The sequence below is a fragment of the Pan paniscus genome, chromosome 12, assembly GCF_029289425.2.
Source record: "Pan paniscus chromosome 12, NHGRI_mPanPan1-v2.0_pri, whole genome shotgun sequence".
Classification (NCBI taxonomy): domain Eukaryota; kingdom Metazoa; phylum Chordata; class Mammalia; order Primates; family Hominidae; genus Pan; species Pan paniscus.
Genome location: NC_073261.2, coordinates 32,457,131 through 32,470,669, shown reverse-complemented (window position 1 = coordinate 32,470,669; position 13,539 = coordinate 32,457,131). Strand labels below are relative to the sequence as shown.

Here is a 13,539-nt window from a genome sequence, read left to right as displayed (position 1 = left end):
TCAGGGAGTCTCAACAGTGTTGCTGGTGGCTGGCTAGAATTCCAAGCCAGTGGCTCTTATCCTGTGAGGTTCTGTGGAAGTGGAGCCTGCAGGCTGTTGCTGCTCAGCTCCCTGAATTCAGCCTCTTCCCTAGGGATATGTATGAGGGTCTAACCTCCCACTTTGCCAGAGTTGCAGCTACTTTTGCAGGAAAGCCCAGGTACCTAAGGCTCCCAGGTCTCCATGTGTGCCTGAGTGGCTGCTGTGCCAAGATTCCACGTAGCTCCATCAGACTGAAGGCCCTGGTAAAGTGGGTTCATGAGAAGATCTCCCGACCCAAGGATTGCAAAGATCCATGGAAAAAGCATGGGTTTCCAGGGTCACACATTCACTCACTGCTTCCCTGGGTGAGGGAGGTTCCACTGGCTCTGTGGTACTCCCAGGTGGGCTGTCATTTTGCCTTTCTTTTCTTCATTCTCCCTGGGTCAAGTTGTTTCCTTGGTTAGTCCCAATGTGAGTACCTGGATGTTTCAGTTGAAGGTGCAGTATTGACTCTCCCCTTGTGTTCCTCTCTGTGAGAGCCAAACACACTAGCTGCTTCAACTCGGCCATCTTGGCCAGTCCACTGCCCCCTCACTGCTATATTTTTATATATAACATTTACAACTCTATAAAGTACTTCATTATACTCATTTTACAGGTGAAGATAGTTTAGACACACAAAGACTGAATAAGATATAAGTCCTTTCCTTATAAGTTGCAAAATCTGGAATTGCCAATGTACATAACTGCTACGTGTCTCAAACTTAAGACGTAATTAGGCATTTCTAAAGCTCCACACTTTTTAAATGTTTAAATATTTTGTTAGAGTTTTAAAGAATGATTTACTTAAAAAATATGATTATGGGGGTGTGTGGCCAAGATGACTGACTAGAAGCAGGTAGGGTGCATGGCTCTCATGGAGAGGAATGAAAGGAGCAAGTCAATACAGCACCTTCAACTGAAACAACCAGGTACTCGCATTACTCATATAATCAAGGAAACAACTCCAGCCAGCCACCAGCAACAGTGTTTTACCTACCTGAGACTGACTTCCTAGGGGACAGGGCAGGCCACCATCTTTGTTGCTTGGGTAACTTAGCTATTCCAGCCTGTTGGGCTTTTGAGAACCCAAACCAACTGAGGGCAGAAGGGATCCCCCACACAGCACAGCTGCTCTACCAAAATGTGGCCAGACTGCCTCTTTAAGTGGGTCCCCAATCCATTCCTCCTCGCTGGGTGGGACCTCCCAACTGGGGCCTACTGCTACTCCGGCAGGTGCTCTCAGGCTGACGGAGATTTGAATTCTCCCTGGGATGAGTTCCCTGGGGGAGAAGGGGGCCGCCATCTTTGCTGTTTGGGTGACTCATCTATTCCAGTCTGTGGGCTTTGGAGAGTCCAAAGTGACTAGGGTGGAGGGGATCCCCAGAACAGCACAACTGCTCTACCAAATCATGGCAAGATTCTTTAAGTAGATCCCCGATCCGTTCCTCATTGGGTGAGACCTCCCAAGTGGGGCTTCCACCTCTTAGTTCTAGAGCTGACAGAGATTTACATTCTCCCTTGGATAGAGTTGTCAAGGTCCTGCCAGTTAAGAAGGAATGGGTCAGGAACCTGCTAAAAGAATCTGCCTGACCAAAATTTTGTAGAGTAGCTTTGTTGTGCTGGGAGATCCCTTCTGCCCCTGGTAGGTATGGATTCCACAAAGCCCTCAGGCTGGAGTGGCTAAGTTGCACAAACAGCAAAGATGGCAGCTCATCTTTGGCCATCTCATCCCAAGAATTCAAATATCTTTGGGCCCGAGAACACCAGCAGGAGTGACTGGAGGTCCCAGTGGGGTGATCCCTCACCAGGCAGGACCTTGAGACCTCCATGCCAGGGATAATTGAAATCTCTGGCAGCCTGAGGACACTGGGGGAGGGGGCGGGGTGGTCGCTGGGGACCCAAGTTGAAAGGACCTTCACTGGGCAGGAACTGGAGACCTCCATGCCAGGGATAATTCAAGTACATGTAGTACTCATGTACTACAGTGTGAGTACACAGGTAGGGGTGGCCAGAGGGCCCAGTTAGGAGAACCCTCACTGGGTGGGACCTCAAGAACTCCATGCCAGGGAGAATTCAAATCTCTGAAAGCCCCAGGACACTGGCGGGGGTGGCTAGAGGCCCCGGATGGGAGGTCCCTCACTGGGCCAGACCCCGAGACCTCCATGCCAGAGAGAATTCACATCTCTGTCAGCCCCAGAACACTAGCGGGGTGGTTGCAGGCCCTAGTTGGGAGGTCCTCACTGGGCGGGACCCCGAGACCTCCATGCCAGGGAGAACTGAAATCTCTGTCAGCCCCAGAACATTGGCGGGGGTGGGGGGAGTTGGCTGGAGGCCTGAGTTGAAAGGACCCTCACTGGGCAGGAACTGGAGACCTCCATGCCAGGAAGAATTCAAACCTCTGTCAGCATGAGAACACAGGAGGGGGTGGGCAGAAGTCTCAGTTAGGAGAACCCTAACTGGGTGGGACCTCAAGAACTCCATGCCTGGGAGAATTCAAATCTCTGTCAGTCCCAGAACACCAGTGAGGGTGGCTGGAGGCCCCAGTTGGGTGGTCCCTCACTGGGCAAGACCCCAAGACCTCCATGCCACGGAGAACTCAAATCTCTGTCAGCCTGAGAACACTGGTGGGATTGGCTGGAGACTCCGGCTAAAAGGACCTTCATTGGGTGGGACCTTGAGAACTACATGCCAGGGAGAATTCAGATCTCTGTCAGCCCGAGAACACCGGTGGGGGTGGCTGGAGACCACAGTTGAGAGGTCCCTCACTGGGCAGGACCTCAAGACCTCCATGCCAGGGAGAATTCAAATCTCTGTCAGCCCCCAAACACTGGCAGGGGTGGCTGGAGGCCGAGGTACTTCACTGGGCCAGACCCGGAGACCTCCATACCAGGGAGAATTCAAATCTCTGTCAGCCCGAGAACACCGGTGGGGGTGGCTGGAGGCCCCGGGTGGGAGGTCCCTCACTGGGCGGGACCCCAAGACCTCCATGCCAGGGAGAACTCAAATCTCTGTCAGCCCCAGAACACTGGCAGGGGTAGCTGGAGGCCCCAGTTGGGAGGTCCTTCACTGGGTCAGACCCCGAGACCTCCATGCCAGGGAGAATTCAAATCTCTGTCAGCCCCAGAACACTGGCAGGGGTGGCTGGAGGCCCCGGGTGGGAGGTCCCTCACTGGGCGGGACCCCAAGACCACCATGCCAGGGAGAACTCAAACCTCTGTCAGCCCCAGAACACCAGTGGGGTTGGCTGGAGACCCCAGATGAAAGGACCCTCATTGGGCAGGACCTCAAGAACTATGTGCCAGGGAGAATTCAAATCTGTCAGCCTGAGAACACCAGGGGCGGGTGGCTGGAGGCCTGAGTTGAAAAGACCCACACTGGGCAGGAAGTGGAGACCTCCATGTCAGGAAGAATTCAAATCTCTGTCAGCATGAGAACACAGGTGGGGGTGGCCAGAGGCCCCAGTTAGGAGAACCCTTACTGGGCGGGACTTCAAGAACCAAGAACTGCATACCTGGGAGAATTCAAATCTCTGTCAGCCCCAGAACACTGGCGGGGGTGGCTGGAGGCCCTGGTTAGGAGATCCCTCAGTGGGCCAGACCCCGAGACCTCCATGCCAGGGAGAATTCAAATCTCTGTCAGCCCCAGAACACTGGCGGGGGTGGTTGCAGGCCCCTGTTGGGAGGTCCCTCACTGAGCGGGACCCTGATACCTCCATGCCAAGGAGAATTCAAATCTCTGTCAGCCCCAGAACACTGGCAGGGGTGGGGGGAGTTGGCTAGAGGCCTGAGTTGAAAGGACCCTCACTGGGCAGGAACTGGAGACCTCCATGCCAGGAAGAATTCAAACCTCTGTCAGCATGAGAACACAGGTGGGGGTGGCCAGAGGTCCCAGTTAGGAGAGCCCTAACTGGGTGGGACCTCAAGAACTCCATGCCTGGGAGAATTCAAATCTCTGTCAGCCCCAGAACACTGGCGGAGGTGGCTGGAGGCCCCGGTTGGGAGGTCCCTCACTGGGCGGGACCCCAAGACCGCCATGCCAGGGAGAACTCAAACCTCTGTCAGCCCCAGAACACTGGTGGGGGTGGCTGGAGGCCCCAGTTGGGAGGTCCCTCACTGGGCAGGACCTAAAGACCTCCATGCCAGGGAGAACTCAAATCTCTGTCAGCCTGAGAACACCGGTGGGATTGGCTGGAGACCCCAGCTAAAAGGACCCTCATTGGGCAGGATCTTGAGAACTACATGCCAGGGAGAATTCAGATCTCTCTCAGCCTGAGAACACCAGGGGCGGGTGGCTGGAGGCCACGGTTGAGAGTTCCCTCACTGGGCAAGACCTCAAGACCTCCATGCCAGGGAGAATTCAAATCTCTGTCAGCCCAAGAACACCGGTGGGGGTGGCTGGAGGCCCGATTGGGAGGTCACTCACTTGGCAGGACCTAAAGACCTCCATGCCAGCGAGAATTCAAATCTCTGTCAGCCCCGGAACACTGGCGGGGGTGGCTGGAGGCCCCAGTTGGGAGGTCCCTCACTGGGCAAGATCCTGAGACCTCCATGCCAGGGAGAACTCAAATCTCTGTCAGCCTGAGAACACCGGTGGGGGTGGCTGGAGACCCCAGCTAAAGGGACCCTCATTGGGCAGGACCTTGAGAACTACATGCCAGGGAGAATTCAGATCTCTGTCAGCCCCAGAACACCAGCGGGGGTGGCTGGAGGCCATGGTTGGGAGGTCCCTCACTGGGCCAGACCCTGAGGCCTCCATGCCAGGGAGAATTCAAAACTCTGTCAGCCCCAGAACACTGGCAGGGGTGGCTGGAGGCCTCAGTTGGGAGGTCCCTCTCTTGGCAGGACCTCAAGACCTCCATGCCAGGGAGAATCCAAATCTGTCATCCTGAGAACACTGGCGGGGTTGGCATAGCAAGGTGCTCTACCAAAATGTGGCCACACTGGGTCTTTAAGAAGGTCTGTGATCCATTCCTCCTCACTGGGCAGGACCTCCCAACCAGGGCCTCCAGCCACCCTCACCAGTGTTCTCGGGCTGACAGAGATTTGAATTCTCCCTGGCATGGAGGTCTGGAGGTCCTGCCCAGTGAGGCACCTCCCAACCGGGGCCTCCAGCCACCCCTGCTGGTGTTCTCAGGCTGACAGAGATTTGAATTCTCTTTGGGATGGAGGCCTTGAGGTTCCATTCAGTGAGGGACCTCCCAATAGGGGACTTGAGCCACTCCCGACAGTGTTCTGGGGCTGACAGAGATTTGAATTCTCCCTGGCATGGAGGTCTTGGGGGTCTGGCCCAGTGAGGGACCTCCCAACCGGGGCCTCCAGCCACCCCCGCCAGTGTTCTGGGGCTGACAGATACTTGAATTATCTTTGGGATGCAGTTCTTGGGGTCCTTTCCAGTGAGGGATCTCCCAACTGGGGCTTCCAGCCACCCCCGCCAGTGTTCTGGGGCTGACAGAGATTTGAGTTCTCCCTGGCATGGAGGCCTGGAGGTCCAGCTCAATGAGGGTCCTTTCAGCTGGGGTCTCCAGCCACCCACACCGGTGTTCTCAGGCTGACAGAGATTTGAATTCCTGGAATGAGTTCCCACGCGCAGGAGCAAGGAGCTATCTTTGCTGTTTGTGCAACTTAGTCGTTACAGCCCGCGGGCTCTGGAGAATCCATACCTACCGGGGCAGAAGGGATCTATCAGCACAGCACAGCTACTCTACAAAATTTTAGAAGGCAGATTCTTTTACCAGGTTCCTGATCCATTCCTCCTTACTGGGCAGGACCTCGACAACTCCTTCTCGGGGAGAATGTAAATCTCTGTCAGCTCGAGAACACCGGTGGGGTGGTGGAGGCCCCAGGTGGGAGGTCCCACCCAGAGAGGAGGAAAGAATGAGGGATCTGTGTAAGGAATCTGCCTGGCCACTATTTGGTAGAGCAGTTGTGATGTGCTGGGGGATCCCTTCCACCCCAGTCGTTTTGGACTCTCCAAAGCTGGCCCCACCCTCTCCCCCAGGCCCCAGTTGGAAGGACTCCCACAGGGTGGGAACTCCAGAACTCCCTCCCAGGGAGAATTCAAATTCCTGTCAGCCCCAGACACCGGTGGGGTAGCTGGAGGCCCTGCTTGGGAGGAACAGATTGGGAATCCCCTTAAAGAATCTGTCTGGGGCCGGCCACGGTGGCTCATGCCTGTAATCCCAATACTTCGGGAGGCCCAGCAGGGCGGATCAGTTGAGGTCAGGAGTTCCAGACGAGCCTGGCCAACATGGTGAAACCCCATCTCTACTAAAAATAAAAAAATTCACTGTGCGTGGTGATGAGCACCTGCAGTCCCAGCTACTTGGGAGGCTGAGGCAGAAGAACTGCTTGAACCCGGGATGTGAAGGCTGCAGTAAGCCGAGATCATGCCACTGCACTCCAGCCTGGGTGACAGAGCAAGACTCCTTCTCAAAAAAAAAAAAAAAAAGAAAAAGGAAAAAAAAAAAAGAATCTGGGCACATGTTGGGAGAGCAGCTGTGCTATTCTAGGGATCCCTTCTACCCCATCAGTTTGCACTGTCCAAAGCCCACAGGCTGGAATGTCTGTGCCGCCCAAACAGCAAAGATGGCGGCCAGCTCCTCCCCTGGGAAACTCATCCCAGGCAGCTCCAGCATCCTTGGCACAAGCTGGCAAGTATTGGCTGAAATGACAGGTGCCCTGGAGAAATTTGAAAGGGTTATCCACATACGGTTGCTGATTATTTTCACAATTTTCCTGAGATGTCGTTATCATTCTCTGACTCTCTTGTCTATTATCAGACATTTGGCTCTCAGAGGTGACTTTCTGGCTGAAGAATGTGGATTCGTCACTGTCTTGTGCTCAATATAGAGGGGGCTCTGTAATTCCAGAAATGTCCATATCTGATGAAAGAAAGCAAAGAAGAATGAAACAAAAAGAGATATGTACCATATTCATAAGTAGATTCAATGCTATTAAGATGTCAGTTCTTTCCAATGTATAGATTCAATGCAATTCCAATCTAAATGAAAATGTTTATATGGAGAGGCAAAAGACCTTGAATAGCTAACACCATATTGAAGGAGAAGAACAAACTTGGAGGACAGACACTACTCAATTTCAAGACTTACCGTAAAGCTACAGTAATGGAGACAGTGTGGTATTAGTGAAAGAACAAACGGATAAAATGAGATAGAGAGTTCACAAATAGAAACACATTAATACATTCGATTAATTTTTGACAAAAAAGTAAAGGCATTATGATGATGAAACAGTTTTTTCAGGAAGGGCTGCTGGAATACCTGGATATCCATATGCAAAAAAAATAAATCACAGACCTTACACCCCCACCCAAATTAACTCAAAATGGATCAGCAACATAAATGTACAAAAAACTATAAAATTTATAGAAGGTAATATAGAAGGAAATACAGATTATCTTGGGTTTAATGATGACCTTTAGAAAAAACACCAAAGTTGAAGTCAATAGAAGAAAGAATTGATAAGCTGGACTTGATGAAAATGTAACATTTTTACACCATTAAAGACATTGAAAGAAAAGAGAAACCACAGATGGAAAAAAAAAATTTGCCAAAACATATCTGATTAAGAACTATTATTCAAAACATATTGAGCAGTAAAAGACATGAGCTAAAGACCTTAACAAGTACCTCACCAAGTAAATTATACAAATGGAAAATAAGCATATGTAATGAGGCTACACATAATATTTCCTCAGAGAAATGCAACTATGAGATGCCACTGCACACGTATTAGAATAACCAAAATCTAGAACCACTGACAACATCAAACGCTGGCAAGGATGTGGAGCAAGAGGAAACTTCATTCATTGCTTGTGGGAATGCAAAATGGTTCAGCCACTTCTTGAAAGTTGTATTCTATGTACCTCAACAACATGGCCTTCACTGTTCATATTCCTATTATCATTTTGGTCGGCCACTTAACCAAGGTCTAATTAAGTTCCACAAGTTTCCTCATCTTCCTGTCTTCTTTGCCTATTACCCAGTTCCAAAGCAAATTCTGCATTATCAGGTATTTTTTATAGCAAAACCCCACTCCTTGGTACTAATTTCTGTGTTAGCAACACAGAATAACACAGAAAAGAGCAACACGGAGAAACACAAATTTTTTGTGTTGCTATAAAAAAGTAGCTGAGACTAGGTAATTTATAAGGAACAGAGGTTTGTTTGGCTCACAGTTTTGCAGGCTGTAGAAGAAGCATGGCAGTGGCATCTGCGCAGCTTCTGGTCAGGGACCCGGAAGGCTTTTACTTGTGGCTAAAGGTGAAGAGACAACAGGTATGTCACACATGGCTAGAGAGGTAGGAAGAGAGGGGAGAGGTGCCACACTGTTTTAAACAACCATCTTTCATGTAATGCAGTGAGAACCCACTCATTAGTGAAAAGAGGGCAAAAAGCTATCCAGGAGAGATCAACCACCATGACCCAAACACCTCCCACTAGGTCCCACCTCCAACATTGGGGATCAAATCTTGACACAATATTTGGAGGGTACAAATTTGCAAACAATATCACTCTCTTTTTCTCTTTAACTTTGGACAATTTGATTGTAGTGTATCTTGTTGTGAGTCCCTGGATTCACCTTATTTGGTTTCGTTTGGGCTTTCTGGGTCAGGCTTTCTGCTTTCTTCCCCATGCTTGATAAATTCTCTGTCATTAATCCTTTAAACATTTTTCTGTTCCTTTCTTCCTCACTTCTCCTTCAGGCATGCCAATAATGCGTGAGTGGTCCTGCTTGATGGTGTCCCATAACTGTCTAAAGTTGTCTTCACTCTGTTTGCATTATCTTTTTTTCTGATCCTCAGGTTAGATAATTTCCAGTGACCAGTCTTAAAGTTCACTGATAGATTCTATTAATGGACACCTCTATTAAATTTTTTCAGTTCAGTTACAGTACACTTTAGATCTATGATTTGTTTGACATTATTGTATAATGTTTTTCCTTTTCTTGAAGTTCTCAGCTTGTTCTTGCAAAGCTATCTTGACCTCAGTGATTATTGTTATGACCATTATTTGGAAATCTCTGTCAGATAAATTACATATCTGCACTTCACTCAGGTGCTGGAGATTTATCTTGTTTTCTTACTTTGAATATGTTTCCCTGTTTCTTCATTTTTCCTCGACTCTCTCTGTTGGCTCCTGTGCATTTGATAAGACTGGCCTCATGTAGGAAAAGGATCTCACCAAACTTTCCAGCCAGAGATCTTCAGGTACCTCTCAAGTCCTTGTGTGCTCTAGTGTTGACTGTTTTTGTTGGCTCCCTGGAACTTAGGATGTGCCACGCCTTGTCAGTAACCAGAAATTGGTTAAGGTAGGAGCCAGACAATCCAGATGTAGCTAAAAAGTTAGAAGGCTGGAGGAGTGTTTCAGTTCTTTCTAGCTACATGATGAAGACTAGTATGGACATTTATCTCCCACTCTCTCTCCATTAAGCTTGGTAGAGGATCTGTGACAAACACACCTATGCACACTCTGGATGCAGCCTCTGATCCTGAGGAGATAGCTTCTGAATGTGGGCCCATTGTATGCTTACTTCTTTGTTTTCTATGGTCTAAATACATTCAAAAATACAAAATCCTGTCGACTCACAGAGCAGAGTTGTTAAGAAAACAGTTCCTTGGGCACTAACTACAGAGGTTGTGGAATTTGATGCATAATCAAGCTCCTTCTGGGAAGAATGGGTAGGCTTGGATTTATTACTGGGTTGAACCTGACATAAGACTGGTAGTGTCAAACTATGGTTCCATCTGCCAGATGAATTATACTTTGTAAGCCACATTAGCCCCCATGATGCCAGTATTTAAATACTAAGCTAGAAATGATTAATAGGGTGAGATAAGCATGTTGAAAGCTCAGATAGGCTGAAAGCTAGGCAACTTACATTAAACAGTAAACTAAGCTGTGAATGCAAAAAAAAAAAAGTTCTTAAAGGAAATTAAACAGGCTACTCCAATGAATGCACAAATGATAAGTACAATGGTATTACTGCTGATATGAAGAAAGTTTTAGTGGTCTGGATAGAAAATCAAATGAGCCACAACATTTCATTAAGCCAAAGCTGAATCCAGAGCTAAGCCCTAACATTCTTTAATTCTATGAAGTCTGAGACAGGTGAGGAGGCTGCAGAAGACAAGTTTAAAGCTAGCAGAGGTTGGTTCATGAGGTTTAAGAAAAGAATCTTCATAACATAAAAGTGCAAGGTGAAGCAGCCAGTGCTGATAGAGAAGCTGCAGCAAGTTATCCAGAAGATCTAGCTAAGATCATTGATGAGTGCAGTTATGCTAAATAACAGATTTTCAATGTAGACAAAACAGCATTATACTGGAAGAAGAGGATACCTAAAACTTTCACAGCTATAGAGGAGAAGTCAATGCCTGGCTTCTAATCTTCAGAGGACAGGCTGACTTTCTATATACTGGCTAATGCAGCTGGTTACATTAAAACATTAAAGGCAGTACTCATTTACCATTCTGCTACATTTTTAAGTTCTTCTAAACCTATGCTACCTATACTCTATAAATGAAACAACAAAGCCTGGATGAAAACACATCTGTTTACAGTATGGTTTACCAAATATCTTAAGCACACTGTTGAGACCTATTGTCCAGAAAACGTGTGTGTGTGTGTTTGTGTGTGTGTATACGTGTATGTGTGTGTATGTATATATGTGTATATATATATATATCTTTTAAAATATTACTGCTCATTGACAATGCACTCATAACCCAAGAGCTCTGATGGAGTTGTACAAATAGATTAATGTTGTTTTCATGCCTGCTAACACAGCATTCATTCTGAAGCCCATGGATCAAGGACATTTTATTATTTAAGAATACATTTTGTAAGCCTATAGCTGCCATAGACAATGATTCTTCTGTGTATCTGCACAAGGCAAATTAAAAATCATTTGGATTTTTTTAGAAAGCAATCACTATTCTAGATGAAATTAAAGATATTTGTGATTCCTTGGAGGAGGTCAAAATATGAAGTTTGGAAGAAATTGATTTCAGCCCTCATAGATAGCTTGCAGGGTTTCAAGACTTCAGTGGAGGAAGTAACTGTGAGTGAGGTGGAACTAGCGAGAGAACTAAGAGTAAAATTGGAGCCTGAGCCTGTGACTGAATTTCTGCAGTTTCATGATCAAACTTGAATGTACTAAAAGTTGTTTCTTATAGCCCATCCATCTGAGATGGAATCTATTCCTCGTGAAGATACTGTAAACACTGTTGAAATGACAAAAAAAAACACCTATCTTATTATACAAACTGAGTTGATAAAGCGGTGGCAGCATTAGATAGGATCGACTCTCATTTTGAAAGGTGTTCTACTGTGAGGTAAAATGCTATCCAACAGCATGGCACACTACAGATAAACCTTTCATCAAAGGAGTCAACTGATGCAGCAAACTTTACTGTTGTTTTATTTTAAGAAATCGCCACAACCACCTCAATCTGCAGCAACCACCACCTTAATCATTCAGCAGCCATCAACACAGAGGAAAGACTCTTTATCAGCAAAAATTAAAATTCACTGAAGGCTCAGATGATCATTTGCATTTTTAGCAATAAAGTAGTTTTTAAAGTATGTAATTGTAGACATAAGGCTATTGCACATTTTATAGACTATGGTATAGTATAAAAAACTTTTATATGCAGTGTAAAACCAAAAATTCAAGTTCTTGTTACACTGTGGTTGCCTGGAACCACACCTGCAATATCCCTGAAGTATGCCTGTACAAGAAAATATGGATAACATACTAAAATAAATTTGGGAAAAAATTCATTAACAGAATGATAGTTCTGAAGTAGAAATAGATATGATAACAAAAAACAAATAGAAATTCTAGATATAGAGAATACAACAAACTAAAAATTTAATACAATGCTTCAGCAGCTGATTTTATTAGCAGAAAAAAAGAATCAGTGAGCTTAAAGAAAAAAACATTTGAAATGATTCCATCAGGGGAAAAACAACAACAAAAAAGAATAACAAATGCATATGGCAATTATGGGACTCAATCAAACAACCCAACTTTCATATAATATCAGTTTCTGAAGGAGAAGAAAAAGAAAAAGGCCTAGAAAGCATATTTAATGAAATAATGACTAAAAATTTCCCAAACATGAAGAATGATGACAACATTGAGGTATGAAAACTGCAGAGGTCATGAATCCATTTCAATCCAAGAGGCATTTATCAACACACATCACAATGAAGTTATTAAAAATGAAAAACAAAGAATACTGAAAACAGCAAAAAAACAAGAAATACATCACATTCAAGGGAGCTTCAATATGGCTTTCAGTGGATTTCTCTGCAGAAAACCCTACAGTCCACAAGAGAGAGGGATAATGTATTCAAAATGCTAAAGCAGACAAGCAAGCAAACAAACAAAAATGCCAATCAACAATACTGTTCCCGGCCGGGTGAAGTGGCTCATACCTGTAATCCCAGCACTTTGGGAGGCCGAGGCAGGTGGATCAGGAGGCCAGGAGTTCAAGACCAGCCTGGCCAACATGATGAAACCCCATCTCTACTAAAAATACAAAAATTAGCTGGGCATGGTGGCATGGGCCTGTAATCCCAACTACTTGGGAGGCTGAGGCAGGAGAATTGCTTGAACCTGGCAGGCGGAGATTGCAGTGAGCAAGCTTGAACCTGGGAGGTGAGATCACACCACTGCACTCCAACCTGGGTGACAGAGCAAGACTCCATCTTGAAAAAAAAAAAATTCTGTGCCTAACAAAGCTGTCCTGTAGAAATGAGGGAGAGGGAGATATAAAAACCTTTCTATACAAAAAAAACTAATAAAGTTTATAATCAATATCCCTGATTGATCGGAATTACTAAAGGAAGAGCCTTACATTGAAATAAAAGCCTAAATAGTAAGAAAAAAACATATAAAAGTAAAAAGCTTCAATGCTATCAGTAATACACAGTCATGCTCAAAATGCTCTAATATTCTAAGGGTGGTTTGTAAAGCAATTTTATCCCTACTAGTAGGGTTAGCAGACAAAGGTACTGAAAATAACTGTAGCTACAATAAATTGTTAAGGTATATAAATATGAAATAAAAGGGTAAGTTTTGACATAAAATTGTACAATTGTATGGGAGAGAGAATGAAAATGTAGACTTTTGGATGCAATTAAAGAGAAGTTGCTATCAGAAGTTGTTAGAGTAGTTTGTTATAAGAATATGATATTTTAGGTAAGTTTCATGATAACCACAAAACAAAACCTATCATAACTGCACAAAATAAAAAAGTTTATTTTGCAATTTATCCAAAATTTTAAAGCATACCACCACAGAAAGCCATCAAGCTATAAAATAGTTCAGCAAGAGAGAAAAAGGGAACAAAGAATTCATAAAACAATCAGAAAAAAAATTACAAAGTGGCAGTAGCAAGTCCTTCCCTATAAATAATTACCTTGATAGTAAGTGCATTACATTGTCAAAT

The 13,539-nt window shown here is 45.8% G+C and overlaps 1 protein-coding gene across 1 annotated transcript in view; it reads right to left on the bottom strand.

The window, feature by feature from the left end:
• The window catches only part of ANKRD36C (ankyrin repeat domain 36C), a 178,317-nt gene that overhangs the window by 23,475 nt on the left and 141,303 nt on the right, over positions 1–13,539 (bottom strand). The window contains exon 74 of the mRNA XM_063594808.1: positions 6,772–6,943. The gene's annotated coding sequence lies outside the window, so the exon portion shown is untranslated. The remainder of the gene's footprint in view (positions 1–6,771; positions 6,944–13,539) is intronic.